The sequence below is a fragment of the Pelobates fuscus genome, chromosome 3 (genome assembly GCF_036172605.1).
Source record: "Pelobates fuscus isolate aPelFus1 chromosome 3, aPelFus1.pri, whole genome shotgun sequence".
Lineage (NCBI taxonomy): Eukaryota > Metazoa > Chordata > Amphibia > Anura > Pelobatidae > Pelobates > Pelobates fuscus.
The window spans coordinates 394,716,890-394,736,957 of record NC_086319.1 but is presented as its reverse complement, the minus strand read 5'-3'; the positions used below and the strand labels follow the sequence as shown (position 1 = coordinate 394,736,957).

The 20,068-nt window shown below is 38.0% G+C and overlaps 20 non-coding genes across 20 annotated transcripts; all 20 read left to right on the top strand.

Moving 5' to 3' along the window:
• Positions 1–845: 845 nt before the first annotated feature.
• TRNAL-UAG (transfer RNA leucine (anticodon UAG)) lies at positions 846–927 on the top strand. Its single transcript has one exon. It is a non-coding gene; the product is annotated as a tRNA-Leu (tRNA).
• A 791-nt stretch (positions 928–1,718) lies between these two features.
• Positions 1,719–1,800, top strand: TRNAL-UAG (transfer RNA leucine (anticodon UAG)). Its single transcript has one exon. It is a non-coding gene; the product is annotated as a tRNA-Leu (tRNA).
• An 889-nt stretch (positions 1,801–2,689) lies between these two features.
• TRNAL-UAG (transfer RNA leucine (anticodon UAG)) lies at positions 2,690–2,771 on the top strand. The gene has a single exon. It is a non-coding gene; the product is annotated as a tRNA-Leu (tRNA).
• An 893-nt stretch (positions 2,772–3,664) lies between these two features.
• TRNAL-UAG (transfer RNA leucine (anticodon UAG)) lies at positions 3,665–3,746 on the top strand. The gene has a single exon. It is a non-coding gene; the product is annotated as a tRNA-Leu (tRNA).
• An 888-nt stretch (positions 3,747–4,634) lies between these two features.
• On the top strand, positions 4,635–4,716 carry TRNAL-UAG (transfer RNA leucine (anticodon UAG)). Its single transcript has one exon. It is a non-coding gene; the product is annotated as a tRNA-Leu (tRNA).
• An 888-nt stretch (positions 4,717–5,604) lies between these two features.
• On the top strand, positions 5,605–5,686 carry TRNAL-UAG (transfer RNA leucine (anticodon UAG)). Its single transcript has one exon. It is a non-coding gene; the product is annotated as a tRNA-Leu (tRNA).
• An 893-nt stretch (positions 5,687–6,579) lies between these two features.
• Positions 6,580–6,661, top strand: TRNAL-UAG (transfer RNA leucine (anticodon UAG)). Its single transcript has one exon. It is a non-coding gene; the product is annotated as a tRNA-Leu (tRNA).
• Positions 6,662–7,549: 888 nt separating this feature from the next.
• Positions 7,550–7,631, top strand: TRNAL-UAG (transfer RNA leucine (anticodon UAG)). Its single transcript has one exon. It is a non-coding gene; the product is annotated as a tRNA-Leu (tRNA).
• A 533-nt stretch (positions 7,632–8,164) lies between these two features.
• Positions 8,165–8,246, top strand: TRNAL-UAG (transfer RNA leucine (anticodon UAG)). Its single transcript has one exon. It is a non-coding gene; the product is annotated as a tRNA-Leu (tRNA).
• Positions 8,247–9,134: 888 nt separating this feature from the next.
• TRNAL-UAG (transfer RNA leucine (anticodon UAG)) lies at positions 9,135–9,216 on the top strand. The gene has a single exon. It is a non-coding gene; the product is annotated as a tRNA-Leu (tRNA).
• A 533-nt stretch (positions 9,217–9,749) lies between these two features.
• On the top strand, positions 9,750–9,831 carry TRNAL-UAG (transfer RNA leucine (anticodon UAG)). The gene has a single exon. It is a non-coding gene; the product is annotated as a tRNA-Leu (tRNA).
• An 888-nt stretch (positions 9,832–10,719) lies between these two features.
• TRNAL-UAG (transfer RNA leucine (anticodon UAG)) lies at positions 10,720–10,801 on the top strand. The gene has a single exon. It is a non-coding gene; the product is annotated as a tRNA-Leu (tRNA).
• An 888-nt stretch (positions 10,802–11,689) lies between these two features.
• On the top strand, positions 11,690–11,771 carry TRNAL-UAG (transfer RNA leucine (anticodon UAG)). Its single transcript has one exon. It is a non-coding gene; the product is annotated as a tRNA-Leu (tRNA).
• An 888-nt stretch (positions 11,772–12,659) lies between these two features.
• Positions 12,660–12,741, top strand: TRNAL-UAG (transfer RNA leucine (anticodon UAG)). Its single transcript has one exon. It is a non-coding gene; the product is annotated as a tRNA-Leu (tRNA).
• Positions 12,742–13,630: 889 nt separating this feature from the next.
• Positions 13,631–13,712, top strand: TRNAL-UAG (transfer RNA leucine (anticodon UAG)). The gene has a single exon. It is a non-coding gene; the product is annotated as a tRNA-Leu (tRNA).
• A 1,955-nt stretch (positions 13,713–15,667) lies between these two features.
• Positions 15,668–15,749, top strand: TRNAL-UAG (transfer RNA leucine (anticodon UAG)). Its single transcript has one exon. It is a non-coding gene; the product is annotated as a tRNA-Leu (tRNA).
• Positions 15,750–16,637: 888 nt separating this feature from the next.
• On the top strand, positions 16,638–16,718 carry TRNAL-UAG (transfer RNA leucine (anticodon UAG)). The gene has a single exon. It is a non-coding gene; the product is annotated as a tRNA-Leu (tRNA).
• An 888-nt stretch (positions 16,719–17,606) lies between these two features.
• On the top strand, positions 17,607–17,688 carry TRNAL-UAG (transfer RNA leucine (anticodon UAG)). Its single transcript has one exon. It is a non-coding gene; the product is annotated as a tRNA-Leu (tRNA).
• Positions 17,689–18,576: 888 nt separating this feature from the next.
• On the top strand, positions 18,577–18,658 carry TRNAL-UAG (transfer RNA leucine (anticodon UAG)). Its single transcript has one exon. It is a non-coding gene; the product is annotated as a tRNA-Leu (tRNA).
• A 1,168-nt stretch (positions 18,659–19,826) lies between these two features.
• Positions 19,827–19,908, top strand: TRNAL-UAG (transfer RNA leucine (anticodon UAG)). Its single transcript has one exon. It is a non-coding gene; the product is annotated as a tRNA-Leu (tRNA).
• Positions 19,909–20,068: the final 160 nt, after the last annotated feature.

The window sequence follows — 20,068 nt, the reverse complement described above, 5'->3', positions numbered from 1 at the left end:
AATTGTCCATTTGTCAACTCATATGATCACTGAAAACAGAGTCACGTTCATGGCTCTTTTTGTTTGGGATTTAAAATGGGCTTTTTTTTTACTTCAAAGTGGCAAGTAAAATTTGCCACGCATGAACAGCTGTTAATCAAGCCAATAATAACTCTTATAGAAAAGAACATCCTGCTTCAGCTTTAAAGCACCCAAAACATTTCTTAAGACGTCTACTGAATTGGATAAAACAACACCTCACTTTGAGAATTCCAAAATGTATTTGTACTTACTGCAAATGAATCATTCCTCTGCTGCAGGTAAAATCTCCTCTTCTCAAGTCTCGGTAGAAGACCTCTAGTCCATTGTGGTTTTTAAACGACAACAACAGAAATTGCAGGTACTCGTCACGCTTCGAAAGACAATTTACCCCCACCGTGAAAAAAAGGCAGAAAAAAATGAAACCAACTGTACGTGTTCCAGTTAAATCACCCAAAACATTTCTTAAAACGTCTACTTAATTGGATAAAACAACAACTCACTTTGATAATTCCATAAATGTATTTGTGCTTACTCCAAAGGAATCGTCTACCTAATTGGATAAAACAACATCTCACTTTGAGAATTCCAAAATGTATTTGTACTTACTTCAAAGGAATCATTCCTCTGCTGTAGGTAAAATCTCCTCTACTCAAGTCTCAGTCGAAGATGTCTTGTCCTTTGTGGTTTTCAAACAACAACAACAGAAATTGCAGGTACTTGTGACCCTTCGACAGACAATTTAACCCCACCATAAAAAGAAGTGGGAAAAAAACTGAAGCCAACAGTACGTGTTCCTGATAATAAGCTGTGTGCCTGTAATCGAAGGTAGCGTGGCCGAGCGGTCTAAGGCGCTGGATTTAGGCTCCAGTCTCTTTGGAGGCGTGGGTTCAACTCCCACCGCTGCCAAATATTACATTTTTAGTGTATTGTGCATTTTTTTTTACTTCAAAGTGGCAAGTAAAATTTGCCACGCATGAACAGCTGTTAATCAAGCCAATAATAACTCTTATAGAAAAGAACATCCTGCTTCAGCTTTAAAGCACCCAAAACATTTCTTAAGACGTCTACTGAATTGGATAAAACAACACCTCACTTTGAGAATTCCAAAATGTATTTGTACTTACTGCAAATGAATCATTCCTCTGCTGCAGGTAAAATCTCCTCTTCTCAAGTCTCGGTAGAAGACCTCTAGTCCATTGTGGTTTTTAAACGACAACAACAGAAATTGCAGGTACTCGTCACGCTTCGAAAGACAATTTACCCCCACCGTGAAAAAAAGGCAGAAAAAAATGAAACCAACTGTACGTGTTCCAGTTAAATCACCCAAAACATTTCTTAAAACGTCTACTTAATTGGATAAAACAACAACTCACTTTGATAATTCCATAAATGTATTTGTGCTTACTCCAAAGGAATCGTCTACCTAATTGGATAAAACAACATCTCACTTTGAGAATTCCAAAATGTATTTGTACTTACTTCAAAGGAATCATTCCTCTGCTGTAGGTAAAATCTCCTCTACTCAAGTCTCAGTCGAAGATTTCTTGTCCTTTGTGGTTTTCAAACAACAACAACAGAAATTGCAGGTACTTGTGACCCTTCGACAGACAATTTAACCCCACCGTGAAAAGAAGTGGGAAAAAAACTGAAACCATCTGTACGTGTTCCTGATAATAAGCTGTGTGCATGTAATCGAAGGTAGCATGGCCGAGCGGTCTAAGGCGCTGGATTTAGGCTCCAGTCTCTTTGGAGGCGTGGGTTCAAATCCCACCGCTGCCAAATATTACATTTTTAGTGTATTGTGCATTATTCATAAAGGCCAAATTGTCCATTTGTCAACTCATATGATCACTGAAAACAGAGTCACCTTCATGGCTCTTTTTGTTTGGGATTTAAAATGGGCTTTTTTTTTTACTTCAAAGTGGCAAGTAAAATTTGCCACGCATGAACAGCTGTTAATCAAGCCAATAATAACTCTTATAGAAAAGAACATCCTGCTTCAGCTTTAAAGCACCCAAAACATTTCTTAAGACGTCTACTGAATTGGATAAAACAACACCTCACTTTGAGAATTCCAAAATGTATTTGTACTTACTGCAAATGAATCATTCCTCTGCTGCAGGTAAAATCTCCTCTTCTCAAGTCTCGGTAGAAGACCTCTAGTCCATTGTGGTTTTTAAACGACAACAACAGAAATTGCAGGTACTCGTCACGCTTCGAAAGACAATTTACCCCCACCGTGAAAAAAAGGCAGAAAAAAATGAAACCAACTGTACGTGTTCCAGTTAAATCACCCAAAACATTTCTTAAAACGTCTACTTAATTGGATAAAACAACAACTCACTTTGATAATTCCATAAATGTATTTGTGCTTACTCCAAAGGAATCGTCTACCTAATTGGATAAAACAACATCTCACTTTGAGAATTCCAAAATGTATTTGTACTTACTTCAAAGGAATCATTCCTCTGCTGTAGGTAAAATCTCCTCTACTCAAGTCTCAGTCGAAGATTTCTTGTCCTTTGTGGTTTTCAAACAACAACAACAGAAATTGCAGGTACTTGTGACCCTTCGACAGACAATTTAACCCCACCGTGAAAAGAAGTGGGAAAAAAACTGAAACCAACTGTACGTGTTCCTGATAATAAGCTGTGTGCCTGTAATCGAAGGTAGCGTGGCCGAGCGGTCTAAGGCGCTGGATTTAGGCTCCAGTCTCTTTGGAGGCGTGGGTTCAAATCCCACCGCTGCCAAATATTACATTTTTAGTGTATGGTGCATTATTCATAAAGGCCAAATTGTCCATTTGTCAACTCATATGATCACTGAAAACAGAGTCACGTTCATGGCTTGGCTCTTTTTGTTTGGGATTTAAAATGGGCTTTTTTTTTACTTCAAAGTGGCAAGTAAAATTTGCCACGCATGAACAGCTGTTAATCAAGCCAATAATAACTCTTATAGAAAAGAACATCCTGCTTCAGCTTTAAAGCACCCAAAACATTTCTTAAGACGTCTACTGAATTGGATAAAACAACACCTCACTTTGAGAATTCCAAAATGTATTTGTACTTACTGCAAATGAATCATTCCTCTGCTGCAGGTAAAATCTCCTCTTCTCAAGTCTCGGTAGAAGACCTCTAGTCCATTGTTGTTTTTAAACGACAACAACAGAAATTGCAGGTACTCGTCACGCTTCGAAAGACAATTTACCCCCACCGTGAAAAGAAGGCAGAAAAAAATGAAACCAACTGCACGTGTTCCAGTTAAATCACCCAAAACATTTCTTAAAACGTCTACTTAATTGGATAAAACAACAACTCACTTTGATAATTCCATAAATGTATTTGTGCTTACTCCAAAGGAATCGTCTACCTAATTGGATAAAACAACATCTCACTTTGAGAATTCCAAAATGTATTTGTACTTACTTCAAAGGAATCATTCCTCTGCTGTAGGTAAAATCTCCTCTACTCAAGTCTCAGTCGAAGATTTCTTGTCCTTTGTGGTTTTCAAACAACAACAACAGAAATTGCAGGTACTTGTGACCCTTCGACAGACAATTTAACCCCACCGTGAAAAGAAGTGGGAAAAAAACTGAAACCAACTGTACGTGTTCCTGATAATAAGCTGTGTGCCTGTAATCGAAGGTAGCGTGGCCGAACGGTCTAAGGCGCTGGATTTAGGCTCCAGTCTCTTTGGAGGCGTGGGTTCAAATCCCACCGCTGCCAAATATTACATTTTTAGTGTATTGTGCATTATTCATAAAGGCCAAATTGTCCATTTGTCAACTCATATGATCACTGAAAACAGAGTCACGTTCATGGCTCTTTTTGTTTGGGATTTAAAATGGGCTTTTTTTTTACTTCAAAGTGGCAAGTAAAATTTGCCACGCATGAACAGCTGTTAATCAAGCCAATAATAACTCTTATAGAAAAGAACATCCTGCTTCAGCTTTAAAGCACCCAAAACATTTCTTAAGACGTCTACTGAATTGGATAAAACAACACCTCACTTTGAGAATTCCAAAATGTATTTGTACTTACTGCAAATGAATCATTCCTCTGCTGCAGGTAAAATCTCCTCTTCTCAAGTCTCGGTAGAAGACCTCTAGTCCATTGTGGTTTTTAAACGACAACAACAGAAATTGCAGGTACTCGTCACGCTTCGAAAGACAATTTACCCCCACCGTGAAAAAAAGGCATAAAAAAATGAAACCAACTGTACGTGTTCCAGTTAAATCACCCAAAACATTTCTTAAAACGTCTACTTAATTGGATAAAACAACAACTCACTTTGATAATTCCATAAATGTATTTGTGCTTACTCCAAAGGAATCGTCTACCTAATTGGATAAAACAACATCTCACTTTGAGAATTCCAAAATGTATTTGTACTTACTTCAAAGGAATCATTCCTCTGCTGTAGGTAAAATCTCCTCTACTCAAGTCTCAGTCGAAGATTTCTTGTCCTTTGTGGTTTTCAAACAACAACAACAGAAATTGCAGGTACTTGTGACCCTTCGACAGACAATTTAACCCCACCGTGAAAAGAAGTGGGAAAAAAACTGAAACCATCTGTACGTGTTCCTGATAATAAGCTGTGTGCATGTAATCGAAGGTAGCATGGCCGAGCGGTCTAAGGCGCTGGATTTAGGCTCCAGTCTCTTTGGAGGCGTGGGTTCAAATCCCACCGCTGCCAAATATTACATTTTTAGTGTATTGTGCATTATTCATAAAGGCCAAATTGTCCATTTGTCAACTCATATGATCACTGAAAACAGAGTCACCTTCATGGCTCTTTTTGTTTGGGATTTAAAATGGGCTTTTTTTTTACTTCAAAGTGGCAAGTAAAATTTGCCACGCATGAACAGCTGTTAATCAAGCCAATAATAACTCTTATAGAAAAGAACATCCTGCTTCAGCTTTAAAGCACCCAAAACATTTCTTAAGACGTCTACTGAATTGGATAAAACAACACCTCACTTTGAGAATTCCAAAATGTATTTGTACTTACTGCAAATGAATCATTCCTCTGCTGCAGGTAAAATCTCCTCTTCTCAAGTCTCGGTAGAAGACCTCTAGTCCATTGTGGTTTTTAAACGACAACAACAGAAATTGCAGGTACTCGTCACGCTTCGAAAGACAATTTACCCCCACCGTGAAAAAAAGGCAGAAAAAAATGAAACCAACTGTACGTGTTCCAGTTAAATCACCCAAAACATTTCTTAAAACGTCTACTTAATTGGATAAAACAACAACTCACTTTGATAATTCCATAAATTTATTTGTGCTTACTCCAAAGGAATCGTCTACCTAATTGGATAAAACAACATCTCACTTTGAGAATTCCAAAATGTATTTGTACTTACTTCAAAGGAATCATTCCTCTGCTGTAGGTAAAATCTCCTCTACTCAAGTCTCAGTCGAAGATTTCTTGTCCTTTGTGGTTTTCAAACAACAACAACAGAAATTGCAGGTACTTGTGACCCTTCGACAGACAATTTAACCCCACCGTGAAAAGAAGTGGGAAAAAAACTGAAACCAACTGTACGTGTTCCTGATAATAAGCTGTGTGCCTGTAATCGAAGGTAGCGTGGCCGAGCGGTCTAAGGCGCTGGATTTAGGCTCCAGTCTCTTTGGAGGCGTGGGTTCAAATCCCACCGCTGCCAAATATTACATTTTTAGTGTATGGTGCATTATTCATAAAGGCCAAATTGTCCATTTGTCAACTCATATGATCACTGAAAACAGAGTCACGTTCATGGCTTGGCTCTTTTTGTTTGGGATTTAAAATGGGCTTTTTTTTTACTTCAAAGTGGCAAGTAAAATTTGCCACGCATGAACAGCTGTTAATCAAGCCAATAATAACTCTTATAGAAAAGAACATCCTGCTTCAGCTTTAAAGCACCCAAAACATTTCTTAAGACGTCTACTGAATTGGATAAAACAACACCTCACTTTGAGAATTCCAAAATGTATTTGTACTTACTGCAAATGAATCATTCCTCTGCTGCAGGTAAAATCTCCTCTTCTCAAGTCTCGGTAGAAGACCTCTAGTCCATTGTTGTTTTTAAACGACAACAACAGAAATTGCAGGTACTCGTCACGCTTCGAAAGACAATTTACCCCCACCGTGAAAAAAAGGCAGAAAAAAATGAAACCAACTGCACGTGTTCCAGTTAAATCACCCAAAACATTTCTTAAAACGTCTACTTAATTGGATAAAACAACAACTCACTTTGATAATTCCATAAATGTATTTGTGCTTACTCCAAAGGAATCGTCTACCTAATTGGATAAAACAACATCTCACTTTGAGAATTCCAAAATGTATTTGTACTTACTTCAAAGGAATCATTCCTCTGCTGTAGGTAAAATCTCCTCTACTCAAGTCTCAGTCGAAGATTTCTTGTCCTTTGTGGTTTTCAAACAACAACAACAGAAATTGCAGGTACTTGTGACCCTTCGACAGACAATTTAACCCCACCGTGAAAAGAAGTGGGAAAAAAACTGAAACCAACTGTACGTGTTCCTGATAATAAGCTGTGTGCCTGTAATCGAAGGTAGCGTGGCCGAACGGTCTAAGGCGCTGGATTTAGGCTCCAGTCTCTTTGGAGGCGTGGGTTCAAATCCCACCGCTGCCAAATATTACATTTTTAGTGTATTGTGCATTATTCATAAAGGCCAAATTGTCCATTTGTCAACTCATATGATCACTGAAAACAGAGTCACGTTCATGGCTCTTTTTGTTTGGGATTTAAAATGGGCTTTTTTTTTACTTCAAAGTGGCAAGTAAAATTTGCCACGCATGAACAGCTGTTAATCAAGCCAATAATAACTCTTATAGAAAAGAACATCCTGCTTCAGCTTTAAAGCACCCAAAACATTTCTTAAGACGTCTACTGAATTGGATAAAACAACACCTCACTTTGAGAATTCCAAAATGTATTTGTACTTACTGCAAATGAATCATTCCTCTGCTGCAGGTAAAATCTCCTCTTCTCAAGTCTCGGTAGAAGACCTCTAGTCCATTGTGGTTTTTAAACGACAACAACAGAAATTGCAGGTACTCGTCACGCTTCGAAAGACAATTTACCCCCACCGTGAAAAAAAGGCAGAAAAAAATGAAACCAACTGTACGTGTTCCAGTTAAATCACCCAAAACATTTCTTAAAACGTCTACTTAATTGGATAAAACAACAACTCACTTTGATAATTCCATAAATGTATTTGTGCTTACTCCAAAGGAATCGTCTACCTAATTGGATAAAACAACATCTCACTTTGAGAATTCCAAAATGTATTTGTACTTACTTCAAAGGAATCATTCCTCTGCTGTAGGTAAAATCTCCTCTACTCAAGTCTCAGTCGAAGATTTCTTGTCCTTTGTGGTTTTCAAACAACAACAACAGAAATTGCAGGTACTTGTGACCCTTCGACAGACAATTTAACCCCACCATAAAAAGAAGTGGGAAAAAAACTGAAGCCAACAGTACGTGTTCTTGATAATAACCAGTGTGCCTGTAATAGAAGGTAGCGTGGCCGAGCGGTCTAAGGCGCTGGATTTAGGCTCCAGTCTCTTTGGAGGCGTGGGTTCAAATCCCACCGCTGCCAAATATTACATTTTTAGTGTATTGTGCATTATTCATAAAGGCCAAATTGTCCATTTGTCAACTCATATGATCACTGAAAACAGATTCACTTTCATGGCTCTTTTTGTTTGGGATTTAAAATGGGCTTTTTTTTTACTTCAAAGTGGCAAGTAAAATTTGCCACGCATGAACAGCTGTTAATCAAGCCAATAATAACTCTTATAGAAAAGAACATCCTGCTTCAGCTTTAAAGCACCCAAAACATTTCTTAAGACGTCTACTGAATTGGATAAAACAACATCTCACTTTGAGAATTCCAAAATGTATTTGTACTTACTTCAAAGGAATCATTCCTCTGCTGTAGGTAAAATCTCCTCTACTCAAGTCTCAGTCGAAGATTTCTTGTCCTTTGTGGTTTTCAAACAACAACAACAGAAATTGCAGGTACTTGTGACCCTTCGACAGACAATTTAACCCCACCATAAAAAGAAGTGGGAAAAAAACTGAAACCAACTGTACGTGTTCCTGATAATAAGCTGTGTGCCTGTAATTGAAGGTAGCGTGGCCGAGCGGTCTAAGGTGCTGGATTTAGGCTCCAGTCTCTTTGGAGGCGTGGGTTCAAATCCCACCGCTGCCAAATATTACATTTTTAGTGTATTGTGCATTATTCATAAAGGCCAAATTGTCCATTTGTCAACTCATATGATCACTGAAAACAGAGTCACGTTCATGGCTCTTTTTGTTTGGGATTTAAAATGGGCTTTTTTTTTACTTCAAAGTGGCAAGTAAAATTTGCCACGCATGAACAGCTGTTAATCAAGCCAATAATAACTCTTATAGAAAAGAACATCCTGCTTCAGCTTTAAAGCACCCAAAACATTTCTTAAGACGTCTACTGAATTGGATAAAACAACACCTCACTTTGAGAATTCCAAAATGTATTTGTACTTACTGCAAATGAATCATTCCTCTGCTGCAGGTAAAATCTCCTCTTCTCAAGTCTCGGTAGAAGACCTCTAGTCCATTGTGGTTTTTAAACGACAACAACAGAAATTGCAGGTACTCGTCACGCTTCGAAAGACAATTTACCCCCACCGTGAAAAAAAGGCAGAAAAAAATGAAACCAACTGTACGTGTTCCAGTTAAATCACCCAAAACATTTCTTAAAACGTCTACTTAATTGGATAAAACAACAACTCACTTTGATAATTCCATAAATGTATTTGTGCTTACTCCAAAGGAATCGTCTACCTAATTGGATAAAACAACATCTCACTTTGAGAATTCCAAAATGTATTTGTACTTACTTCAAAGGAATCATTCCTCTGCTGTAGGTAAAATCTCCTCTACTCAAGTCTCAGTCGAAGATTTCTTGTCCTTTGTGGTTTTCAAACAACAACAACAGAAATTGCAGGTACTTGTGACCCTTCGACAGACAATTTAACCCCACCATAAAAAGAAGTGGGAAAAAAACTGAAGCCAACAGTACGTGTTCTTGATAATAACCAGTGTGCCTGTAATAGAAGGTAGCGTGGCCGAGCGGTCTAAGGCGCTGGATTTAGGCTCCAGTCTCTTTGGAGGCGTGGGTTCAAATCCCACCGCTGCCAAATATTACATTTTTAGTGTATTGTGCATTATTCATAAAGGCCAAATTGTCCATTTGTCAACTCATATGATCACTGAAAACAGATTCACTTTCATGGCTCTTTTTGTTTGGGATTTAAAATGGGCTTTTTTTTTACTTCAAAGTGGCAAGTAAAATTTGCCACGCATGAACAGCTGTTAATCAAGCCAATAATAACTCTTATAGAAAAGAACATCCTGCTTCAGCTTTAAAGCACCCAAAACATTTCTTAAGACGTCTACTGAATTGGATAAAACAACATCTCACTTTGAGAATTCCAAAATGTATTTGTACTTACTTCAAAGGAATCATTCCTCTGCTGTAGGTAAAATCTCCTCTACTCAAGTCTCAGTCGAAGATTTCTTGTCCTTTGTGGTTTTCAAACAACAACAACAGAAATTGCAGGTACTTGTGACCCTTCGACAGACAATTTAACCCCACCATAAAAAGAAGTGGGAAAAAAACTGAAACCAACTGTACGTGTTCCTGATAATAAGCTGTGTGCCTGTAATCGAAGGTAGCGTGGCCGAGCGGTCTAAGGTGCTGGATTTAGGCTCCAGTCTCTTTGGAGGCGTGGGTTCAAATCCCACCGCTGCCAAATATTACATTTTTAGTGTATTGTGCATTATTCATAAAGGCCAAATTGTCCATTTGTCAACTCATATGATCACTGAAAACAGAGTCACGTTCATGGCTCTTTTTGTTTGGGATTTAAAATGGGCTTTTTTTTTACTTCAAAGTGGCAAGTAAAATTTGCCACGCATGAACAGCTGTTAATCAAGCCAATAATAACTCTTATAGAAAAGAACATCCTGCTTCAGCTTTAAAGCACCCAAAACATTTCTTAAGACGTCTACTGAATTGGATAAAACAACACCTCACTTTGAGAATTCCAAAATGTATTTGTACTTACTGCAAATGAATCATTCCTCTGCTGCAGGTAAAATCTCCTCTTCTCAAGTCTCGGTAGAAGACCTCTAGTCCATTGTGGTTTTTAAACGACAACAACAGAAATTGCAGGTACTCGTCACGCTTCGAAAGACAATTTACCCCCACCGTGAAAAAAAGGCAGAAAAAAATGAAACCAACTGTACGTGTTCCAGTTAAATCACCCAAAACATTTCTTAAAACGTCTACTTAATTGGATAAAACAACAACTCACTTTGATAATTCCATAAATGTATTTGTGCTTACTCCAAAGGAATCGTCTACCTAATTGGATAAAACAACATCTCACTTTGAGAATTCCAAAATGTATTTGTACTTACTTCAAAGGAATCATTCCTCTGCTGTAGGTAAAATCTCCTCTACTCAAGTCTCAGTCGAAGATTTCTTGTCCTTTGTGGTTTTCAAACAACAACAACAGAAATTGCAGGTACTTGTGACCCTTCGACAGACAATTTAACCCCACCATAAAAAGAAGTGGGAAAAAAACTGAAGCCAACAGTACGTGTTCTTGATAATAACCAGTGTGCCTGTAATAGAAGGTAGCGTGGCCGAGCGGTCTAAGGCGCTGGATTTAGGCTCCAGTCTCTTTGGAGGCGTGGGTTCAAATCCCACCGCTGCCAAATATTACATTTTTAGTGTATTGTGCATTATTCATAAAGGCCAAATTGTCCATTTGTCAACTCATATGATCACTGAAAACAGATTCACTTTCATGGCTCTTTTTGTTTGGGATTTAAAATGGGCTTTTTTTTTACTTCAAAGTGGCAAGTAAAATTTGCCACGCATGAACAGCTGTTAATCAAGCCAATAATAACTCTTATAGAAAAGAACATCCTGCTTCAGCTTTAAAGCACCCAAAACATTTCTTAAGACGTCTACTGAATTGGATAAAACAACACCTCACTTTGAGAATTCCAAAATGTATTTGTACTTACTGCAAATGAATCATTCCTCTGCTGCAGGTAAAATCTCATCTTCTCAAGTCTCGGTAGAAGACCTCTAGTCCATTGTGGTTTTTAAACGACAACAACAGAAATTGCAGGTACTCGTCACGCTTCGAAAGATAATTTACCCCCACCGTGAAAAAAAGGCAGAAAAAAATGAAACCAACTGTACGTGTTCCAGTTAAATCACCCAAAACATTTCTTAAAACGTCTACTTAATTGGATAAAACAACAACTCACTTTGATAATTCCATAAATGTATTTGTGCTTACTCCAAAGGAATTGTCTACCTAATTGGATAAAACAACATCTCACTTTGAGAATTCCAAAATGTATTTGTACTTACTTCAAAGGAATCATTCCTCTGCTGTAGGTAAAATCTCCTCTACTCAAGTCTCAGTCGAAGATTTCTTGTCCTTTGTGGTTTTCAAACAACAACAACAGAAATTGCAGGTACTTGTGACCCTTCGACAGACAATTTAACCCCACCGTGAAAAGAAGTGGGAAAAAAACTGAAACCAACTGTACGTGTTCCTGATAATAAGCTGTGTGCCTGTAATCGAAGGTAGCGTGGCCGAGCGGTCTAAGGCGCTGGATTTAGGCTCTAGTCTCTTTGGAAGCGTGGGTTCAAATCCCACTGCTGCCAAATATTACATTTTTAGTGTATTGTGCATTATTCATAAAGGCCAAATTGTCCATTTGTCAACTCATATGATCACTGAAAACAGAGTCACGTTCATGGCTCTTTTTGTTTGGGATTTAAAATTGGCTTTTTTTTTACTTCAAAGTGGCAAGTAAAATTTGCCACGCATGAACAGCTGTTAATCAAGCCAATAATAACTCTTATAGAAAAGAACATCCTGCTTCAGCTTTAAAGCACCCAAAACATTTCTTAAGACGTCTACTGAATTGGATAAAACAACACCTCACTTTCAGAATTCCAAAATGTATTTGTACTTACTGCAAATGAATCATTCCTCTGCTGCAGGTAAAATCTCCTCTTCTCAAGTCTCGGTAGAAGACCTCTAGTCCATTGTGGTTTTTAAACGACAACAACAGAAAATGCAGGTACTCGTCACGCTTCGAAAGACAATTTACCCCCACCGTGAAAAAAAGGCAGAAAAAAATGAAACCAACTGTACATGTTCCAGTTAAATCACCCAAAACATTTCTTAAAACGTCTACTTAATTGGATAAAACAACAACTCCCTTTGATAATTCCATAAATGTATTTGTGCTTACTCCAAAGGAATCGTCTACCTAATTGGATAAAACAACATCTCACTTTGAGAATTCCAAAATGTATTTGTACTTACTTCAAAGGAATCATTCCTCTGCTGTAGGTAAAATCTCCTCTACTCAAGTCTCAGTCGAAGATTTCTTGTCCTTTGTGGTTTTCAAACAACAACAACAGAAATTGCAGGTACTTGTGACCCTTCGACAGACAATTTAACCCCACCGTGAAAAGAAGTGGGAAAAAAACTGAAACCAACTGTACGTGTTCCTGATAATAAGCTGTGTGCCTGTAATCGAAGGTAGCGTGGCCGAGCGGTCTAAGGCGCTGGATTTAGGCTCCAGTCTCTTTGGAGGCGTGGGTTCAAATCCCACCGCTGCCAAATATTACATTTTTAGTGTATTGTGCATTATTCATAAAGGCCAAATTGTCCATTTGTCAACTCATATGATCACTGAAAACAGTGTCACGTTCATGGCTCTTTTTGTTTGGGATTTAAAATGGGCTTTTTTTTTTACTTCAAAGTGGCAAGTAAAATTTGCCACGCATGAACAGCTGTTAATCAAGCCAATAATAACTCTTATAGAAAAGAACATCCTGCTTCAGCTTTAAAGCACCCAAAACATTTCTTAAGACGTCTACTGAATTGGATAAAACCACAACTCACTTTGAGAATTCCAAAATGTATTTGTACTTACTGCAAATGAATCATTCCTCTGCTGCAGGTAAAATCTCCTCTTCTCAAGTCTCGGTAGAAGACCTCTAGTCCATTGTTGTTTTTAAACGACAACAACAGAAATTGCAGGTACTCGTCACGCTTCGAAAGACAATTTACCCCCACCGTGAAAAAAAGGCAGAAAAAAATGAAACCAACTGCACGTGTTCCAGTTAAATCACCCAAAACATTTCTTAAAACGTCTACTTAATTGGATAAAACAACAACTCACTTTGATAATTCCATAAATGTATTTGTGCTTACTCCAAAGGAATCGTCTACCTAATTGGATAAAACAACATCTCACTTTGAGAATTCCAAAATGTATTTGTACTTACTTCAAAGGAATCATTCCTCTGCTGTAGGTAAAATCTCCTCTACTCAAGTCTCAGTCGAAGATTTCTTGTCCTTTGTGGTTTTCAAACAACAACAACAGAAATTGCAGGTACTTGTGACCCTTCGACAGACAATTTAACCCCACCGTAAAAAGAAGTGGGAAAAAAACTGAAGCCAACTGTACGTGTTCCTGATAATAAGCTGTGTGCCTGTAATCGAAGGTAGCGTGGTCGAGCGGTCTAAGGCGCTGGATTTAGGCTCCAGTCTCTTTGGAGGCGTGGGTTCGAATCCCACCGCTGCCAAATATTACATTTTTAGTGTATTGTGCATTAATCATATAGGCCAAATTGTCCATTTGTCAAATCATATGATCACTGAAAACAGAGTTACGTTCATGGCTCTTTTCGTCTGGGATTTAAAATGGGCTTTTTTTTTACTTCAAAGTGGCAAGTAAAATTTGCCACACATGAACAGCTGTTAATCAAGCCAATAATAACTCTTATAGAAAAGAACATCCTGCTTCAGCTTTAAAGCACCCAAAACATTTCTTAAGACGTCTACTGAATTGGATAAAACAACACCTCACTTTGAGAATTCCAAAATGTATTTGTACTTACTGCAAATGAATCATTCCCAAAACATTTCTTAAGACGTCTACTGAATTGGATAAAACAACACCTCACTTTGAGAATTCCAAAATGTATTTGTACTTACTGCAAATGAATCATTCCTCTGCTGCAGGTAAAATCTCCTCTTCTCAAGTCTCGGTAGAAGACCTCTAGTCCATTGTGGTTTTTAAACGACAACAACAGAAATTGCAGGTACTCGTCACGCTTCGAAAGACAATTTACCCCCACCGTGAAAAAAAGGCAGAAAAAAATGAAACCAACTGTACGTGTTCCAGTTAAATCACCCAAAACATTTCTTAAAACGTCTACTTAATTGGATAAAACAACAACTCACTTTGATAGTTCTATAAATGTATTTGTGCTTACTCCAAAGGAATCGTCTACCTAATTGGATAAAACAACATCTCACTTTGAGAATTCCAAAATGTATTTGTACTTACTTCAAAGGAATCATTCCTCTGCTGTAGGTAAAATCTCCTCTACTCAAGTCTCAGTCGAAGATTTCTTGTCCTTTGTGGTTTTCAAACAACAACAACAGAAATTGCAGGTACTTGTGACCCTTCGACAGACAATTTAACACCACCGTGAAAAGAAGTGGGAAAAAAACTGAAACCAACTGTACGTGTTCCTGATAATAAGCTGTGTGCCTGTAATCGAAGGTAGCGTGGCCGAGTGGTCTAAGGCGCTAGATTTAGGCTCCAGTCTATTTGGAGGCGTGGTTTCAAATCCCACTGCTGCCAAATATTAAATTTTTAGTGTATTGTGCATTATTCATAAAGGCCAAATTGTCCATTTGTCAACTCATATGATCACTGAAAACAGAGTCACGTTCATGGCTCTTTTTGTTTGGGATTTAAAATTGGCTTTTTTTTTACTTCAAAGTGGCAAGTAAAATTTGCCACGCATGAACAGCTGTTAATCAAGCCAATAATAACTCTTATAGAAAAGAACATCCTGCTTCAGCTTTAAAGCACCCAAAACATTTCTTAAGACGTCTACTGAATTGGATAAAACAACACCTCACTTTGAGAATTCCAAAATGTATTTGTACTTACTGCAAATGAATCATTCCTCTGCTGCAGGTAAAATCTCCTCTTCTCAAGTCTCGGTAGAAGACCTCTAGTCCATTGTGGTTTTTAAACGACAACAACAGAAATTGCAGGTACTCGTCACGCTTCGAAAGACAATTTACCCCCACCGTGAAAAAAAGGCAGAAAAAAATGAAACCAACTGTACGTGTTCCAGTTAAATCACCCAAAATATTTCTTAAAACGTCTACTTAATTGGATAAAACAACAACTCACTTTGATAATTCCATAAATGTATTTGTGCTTACTCCAAAGGAATTGTCTACCTAATTGGATAAAACAACATCTCACTTTGAGAATTCCAAAATGTATTTGTACTTACTTCAAAGGAATCATTCCTCTGCTGTAGGTAAAATCTCCTCTACTCAAGTCTCAGTCGAAGATTTCTTGTCCTTTGTGGTTTTCAAACAACAACAACAGAAATTGCAGGTACTTGTGACCCTTCGACAGACAATTTAACACCACCGTGAAAAGAAGTGGGAAAAAAACTGAAACCAACTGTACGTGTTCCTAATAATAAGCTGTGTGCCTGTAATCGAAGGTAGCGTGGCCGAGTGGTCTAAGGCGCTGGATTTAGGCTCCAGTCTCTTTGGAGGCGTGGTTTCAAATCCCACCGCTGCCAAATATTACATTTTTAGTGTATTGTGCATTATTCATAAAGGCCAAATTGTCCATTTGTCAACTCATATGATCACTGAAAACAGAGTCACGTTCATGGCTCTTTTTGTTTGGGATTTAAAATTGGCTTTTTTTTTACTTCAAAGTGGCAAGTAAAATTTGCCACGCATGAACAGCTGTTAATCAAGCCAATAATAACTCTTATAGAAAAGAACATCCTGCTTCAGCTTTAAAGCACCCAAAACATTTCTTAAGACGTCTACTGAATTGGATAAAACAACACCTCACTTTGAGAATTCCAAAATGTATTTGTACTTACTGCAAATGAATCATTCCTCTGCTGCAGGTAAAATCTCCTCTTCTCAAGTCTCGGTAGAAGACCTCTAGTCCATTGTGGTTTTTAAACGACAACAACAGAAATTGCAGGTACTCGTCACGCTTCGAAAGACAATTTACCCCCACCGTGAAAAAAAGGCAGAAAAAAATGAAACCAACTGCACGTGTTCCAGTTAAATCACCCAAAACATTTCTTAAAACGTCTACTTAATTGGATAAAACAACAACTCACTTTGATAATTCCATAAATGTATTTGTGCTTACTCCAAAGGAATCGTCTACCTAATTGGATAAAACAACATCTCACTTTGAGAATTCCAAAATGTATTTGTACTTACTTCAAAGGAATCATTCCTCTGCTGTAGGTAAAATCTCCTCTACTCAAGTCTCAGTCGAAGATTTCTTGTCCTTTGTGGTTTTCAAACAACAACAACAGAAATTGCAGGTACTTGTGACCCTTCGACAGACAATTTAACCCCACCGTAAAAAGAAGTGGGAAAAAAACTGAAGCCAACTGTACGTGTTCCTGATAATAAGCTGTGTGCCTGTAATCGAAGGTAGCGTGGCCGAGCGGTCTAAGGGCTGGATTTAGGCTCCAGTCTCTTTGGAGGCGTGGGTTCAAATCCCACCGCTGCCAAATATTACATTTTTAGTGTATTGTGCATTATTCATAAAGGCCAAATTGTCCATTTGTCAACTCATATGATCACTGAAAACAGAGTCACGTTCATGGCTCTTTTTGTTTGGGATTTAAAATGGGCTTTTTTTTTACTTCAAAGTGGCAAGTAAAATTTGCCACGCATGAACAGCTGTTAATCAAGCCAATAATAACTCTTATAGAAAAGAACATCCTGCTTCAGCTTTAAAGCACCCAAAACATTTCTTAAGACGTCTACTGAATTGGATAAAACAACACCTCACTTTGAGAATTCCAAAATGTATTTGTACTTACTGCAAATGAATCATTCCTCTGCTGCAGGTAAAATCTCCTCTTCTCAAGTCTCGGTAGAAGACCTCTAGTCCATTGTGGTTTTTAAACGACAACAACAGAAATTGCAGGTACTCGTCACGCTTCGAAAGATAATTTACCCCCACCGTGAAAAAAAGGCAGAAAAAAATGAAACCAACTGTACGTGTTCCAGTTAAATCACCCAAAACATTTCTTAAAACGTCTACTTAATTGGATAAAACAACAACTCACTTTGATAATTCCATAAATGTATTTGTGCTTACTCCAAAGGAATTGTCTACCTAATTGGATAAAACAACATCTCACTTTGAGAATTCCAAAATGTATTTGTACTTACTTCAAAGGAATCATTCCTCTGCTGTAGGTAAAATCTCCTCTACTCAAGTCTCAGTCGAAGATTTCTTGTCCTTTGTGGTTTTCAAACAACAACAACAGAAATTGCAGGTACTTGTGACCCTTCGACAGACAATTTAACCCCACCGTAAAAAGAAGTGGGAAAAAAACTGAAGCCAACTGTACGTGTTCCTGATAATAAGCTGTGTGCCTGTAATCGAAGGTAGCGTGGCCGAGCGGTCTAAGGCGCTGGATTTAGGCTCCAGTCTCTTTGGAGGCGTGGGTTCAAATCCCACCGCTGCCAAATATTATATTTTTAGTGTATTGTGCATTAATCATATAGGCCAAATTGTCCATTTGTCAAATCATATGATCACTGTAAACAGAGTCACGTTCATGGCTCTTTTCGTCTGGGATTTAAAATGGGCTTTTTTTTTACTTCAAAGTGGCAAGTAAAATTTGCCACGCATGAACAGCTGTTAATCAAGCCAATAATAACTCTTATAGAAAAGAACATCCTGCTTCAGCTTTAAAGCACCCAAAACATTTCTTAAGACGTCTACTGAATTGGATAAAACAACACCTCACTTTGAGAATTCCAAAATGTATTTGTACTTACTGCAAATGAATCATTCCTCTGCTGCAGGTAAAATCTCCTCTTCTCAAGTCTCGGTAGAAGACCTCTAGTCCATTGTGGTTTTTAAACGACAACAACAGAAATTGCAGGTACTCGTCACGCTTCGAAAGACAATTTACCCCCACCGTGAAAAAAAGGCAGAAAAAAATGAAACCAACTGTACGTGTTCCAGTTAAATCACCCAAAACATTTCTTAAAACGTCTACTTAATTGGATAAAACAACAACTCACTTTGATAGTTCCATAAATGTATTTGTGCTTACTCCAAAGGAATCTTCTACCTAATTGGATAAAACAACATCTCACTTTGAGAATTCCAAAATGTATTTGTACTTACTTCAAAGGAATCATTCCTCTGCTGTAGGTAAAATCTCCTCTACTCAAGTCTCAGTCGAAGATTTCTTGTCTTTTGTGGTTTTCAAACAACAACAACAGAAATTGCAGGTACTTGTGACCCTTCGACAGACAATTTAACACCACCGTGAAAAGAAGTGGGAAAAAAACTGAAACCAACTGTACGTGTTCCTGATAATAAGCTGTGTGCCTGTAATCGAAGGTAGCGTGGCCGAGTGGTCTAAGGCGCTGGATTTAGGCTCCAGTCTCTTTGGAGGCGTGGTTTCAAATCCCACCGCTGCCAAATATTACATTTTTAGTGTATTGTGCATTATTCATAAAGGCCAAATTGTCCATTTGTCAACTCATATGATCACTGAAAACAGAGTCACGTTCATGGCTCTTTTTGTTTGGGATTTAAAATGGGCTTTTTTTTTACTTCAAAGTGGCAAGTAAAATTTGCCACGCATGAACAGCTGTTAATCAAGCCAATAATAACTCTTATAGAAAAGAACATCCTGCTTCAGCTTTAAAGCACCCAAAACATTTCTTAAGACGTCTACTGAATTGGATAAAACAACACCTCACTTTGAGAATTCCAAAATGTATTTGTACTTACTGCAAATGAATCATTCCTCTGCTGCAGGTAAAATCTCCTCTTCTCAAGTCTCGGTAGAAGACCTCTAGTCCATTGTGGTTTTTAAACGACAACAACAGAAATTGCAGGTACTCGTCACGCTTCGAAAGACAATTTACCCCCACCGTGAAAAAAAGGCAGAAAAAAATGAAACCAACTGTACGTGTTCCAGTTAAATCACCCAAAACATTTCTTAAAACGTCTACTGAATTGGATAAAACAACACCTCACTTTGAGAATTCCAAAATGTATTTGTACTTACTGCAAATGAATCATTCCTCTGCTGCAGGTAAAATCTCCTCTTCTCAAGTCTCGGTAGAAGACCTCTAGTTCATTGTGGTTTTTAAACAACAACAACAGAAATTGCAGGTACTCGTCACGCTTCGAAAGATAATTTACCCCCACCGTGAAAAAAAGGCAGAAAAAAATGAAACCAACTGTACGTGTTCCAGTTAAATCACCCAAAACATTTCTTAAAACGTCTACTTAATTGGATAAAACAACAACTCACTTTGATAATTCCATAAATGTATTTGTGCTTACTCCAAAGGAATTGTCTACCTAATTGGATAAAACAACATCTCACTTTGAGAATTCCAAAATGTATTTGTACTTACTTCAAAGGAATCATTCCTCTGCTGTAGGTAAAATCTCCTCTACTCAAGTCTCAGTCGAAGATTTCTTGTCCTTTGTGGTTTTCAAACAACAACAACAGAAATTGCAGGTACTTGTGACCCTTCGACAGACAATTTAACCCCACCGTAAAAAGAAGTGGGAAAAAAACTGAAGCCAACTGTACGTGTTCCTGATAATAAGCTGTGTGCCTGTAATCGAAGGTAGCGTGGCCGAGCGGTCTAAGGCGCTGGATTTAGGCTCCAGTCTCTTTGGAGGCGTGGGTTCGAATCCCACTGCTGCCAAATATTACATTTTTAGTGTATTGTGCATTAATCATATAGGCCAAATTGTCCATTTGTCAAATCATATGATCACTGAAAACAGAGTCACGTTCATGGCTCTTTTCGTCTGGGATTTAAAATGGGCTTTTTTTTTACTTCAAAGTGGCAAGTAAAATTTGCC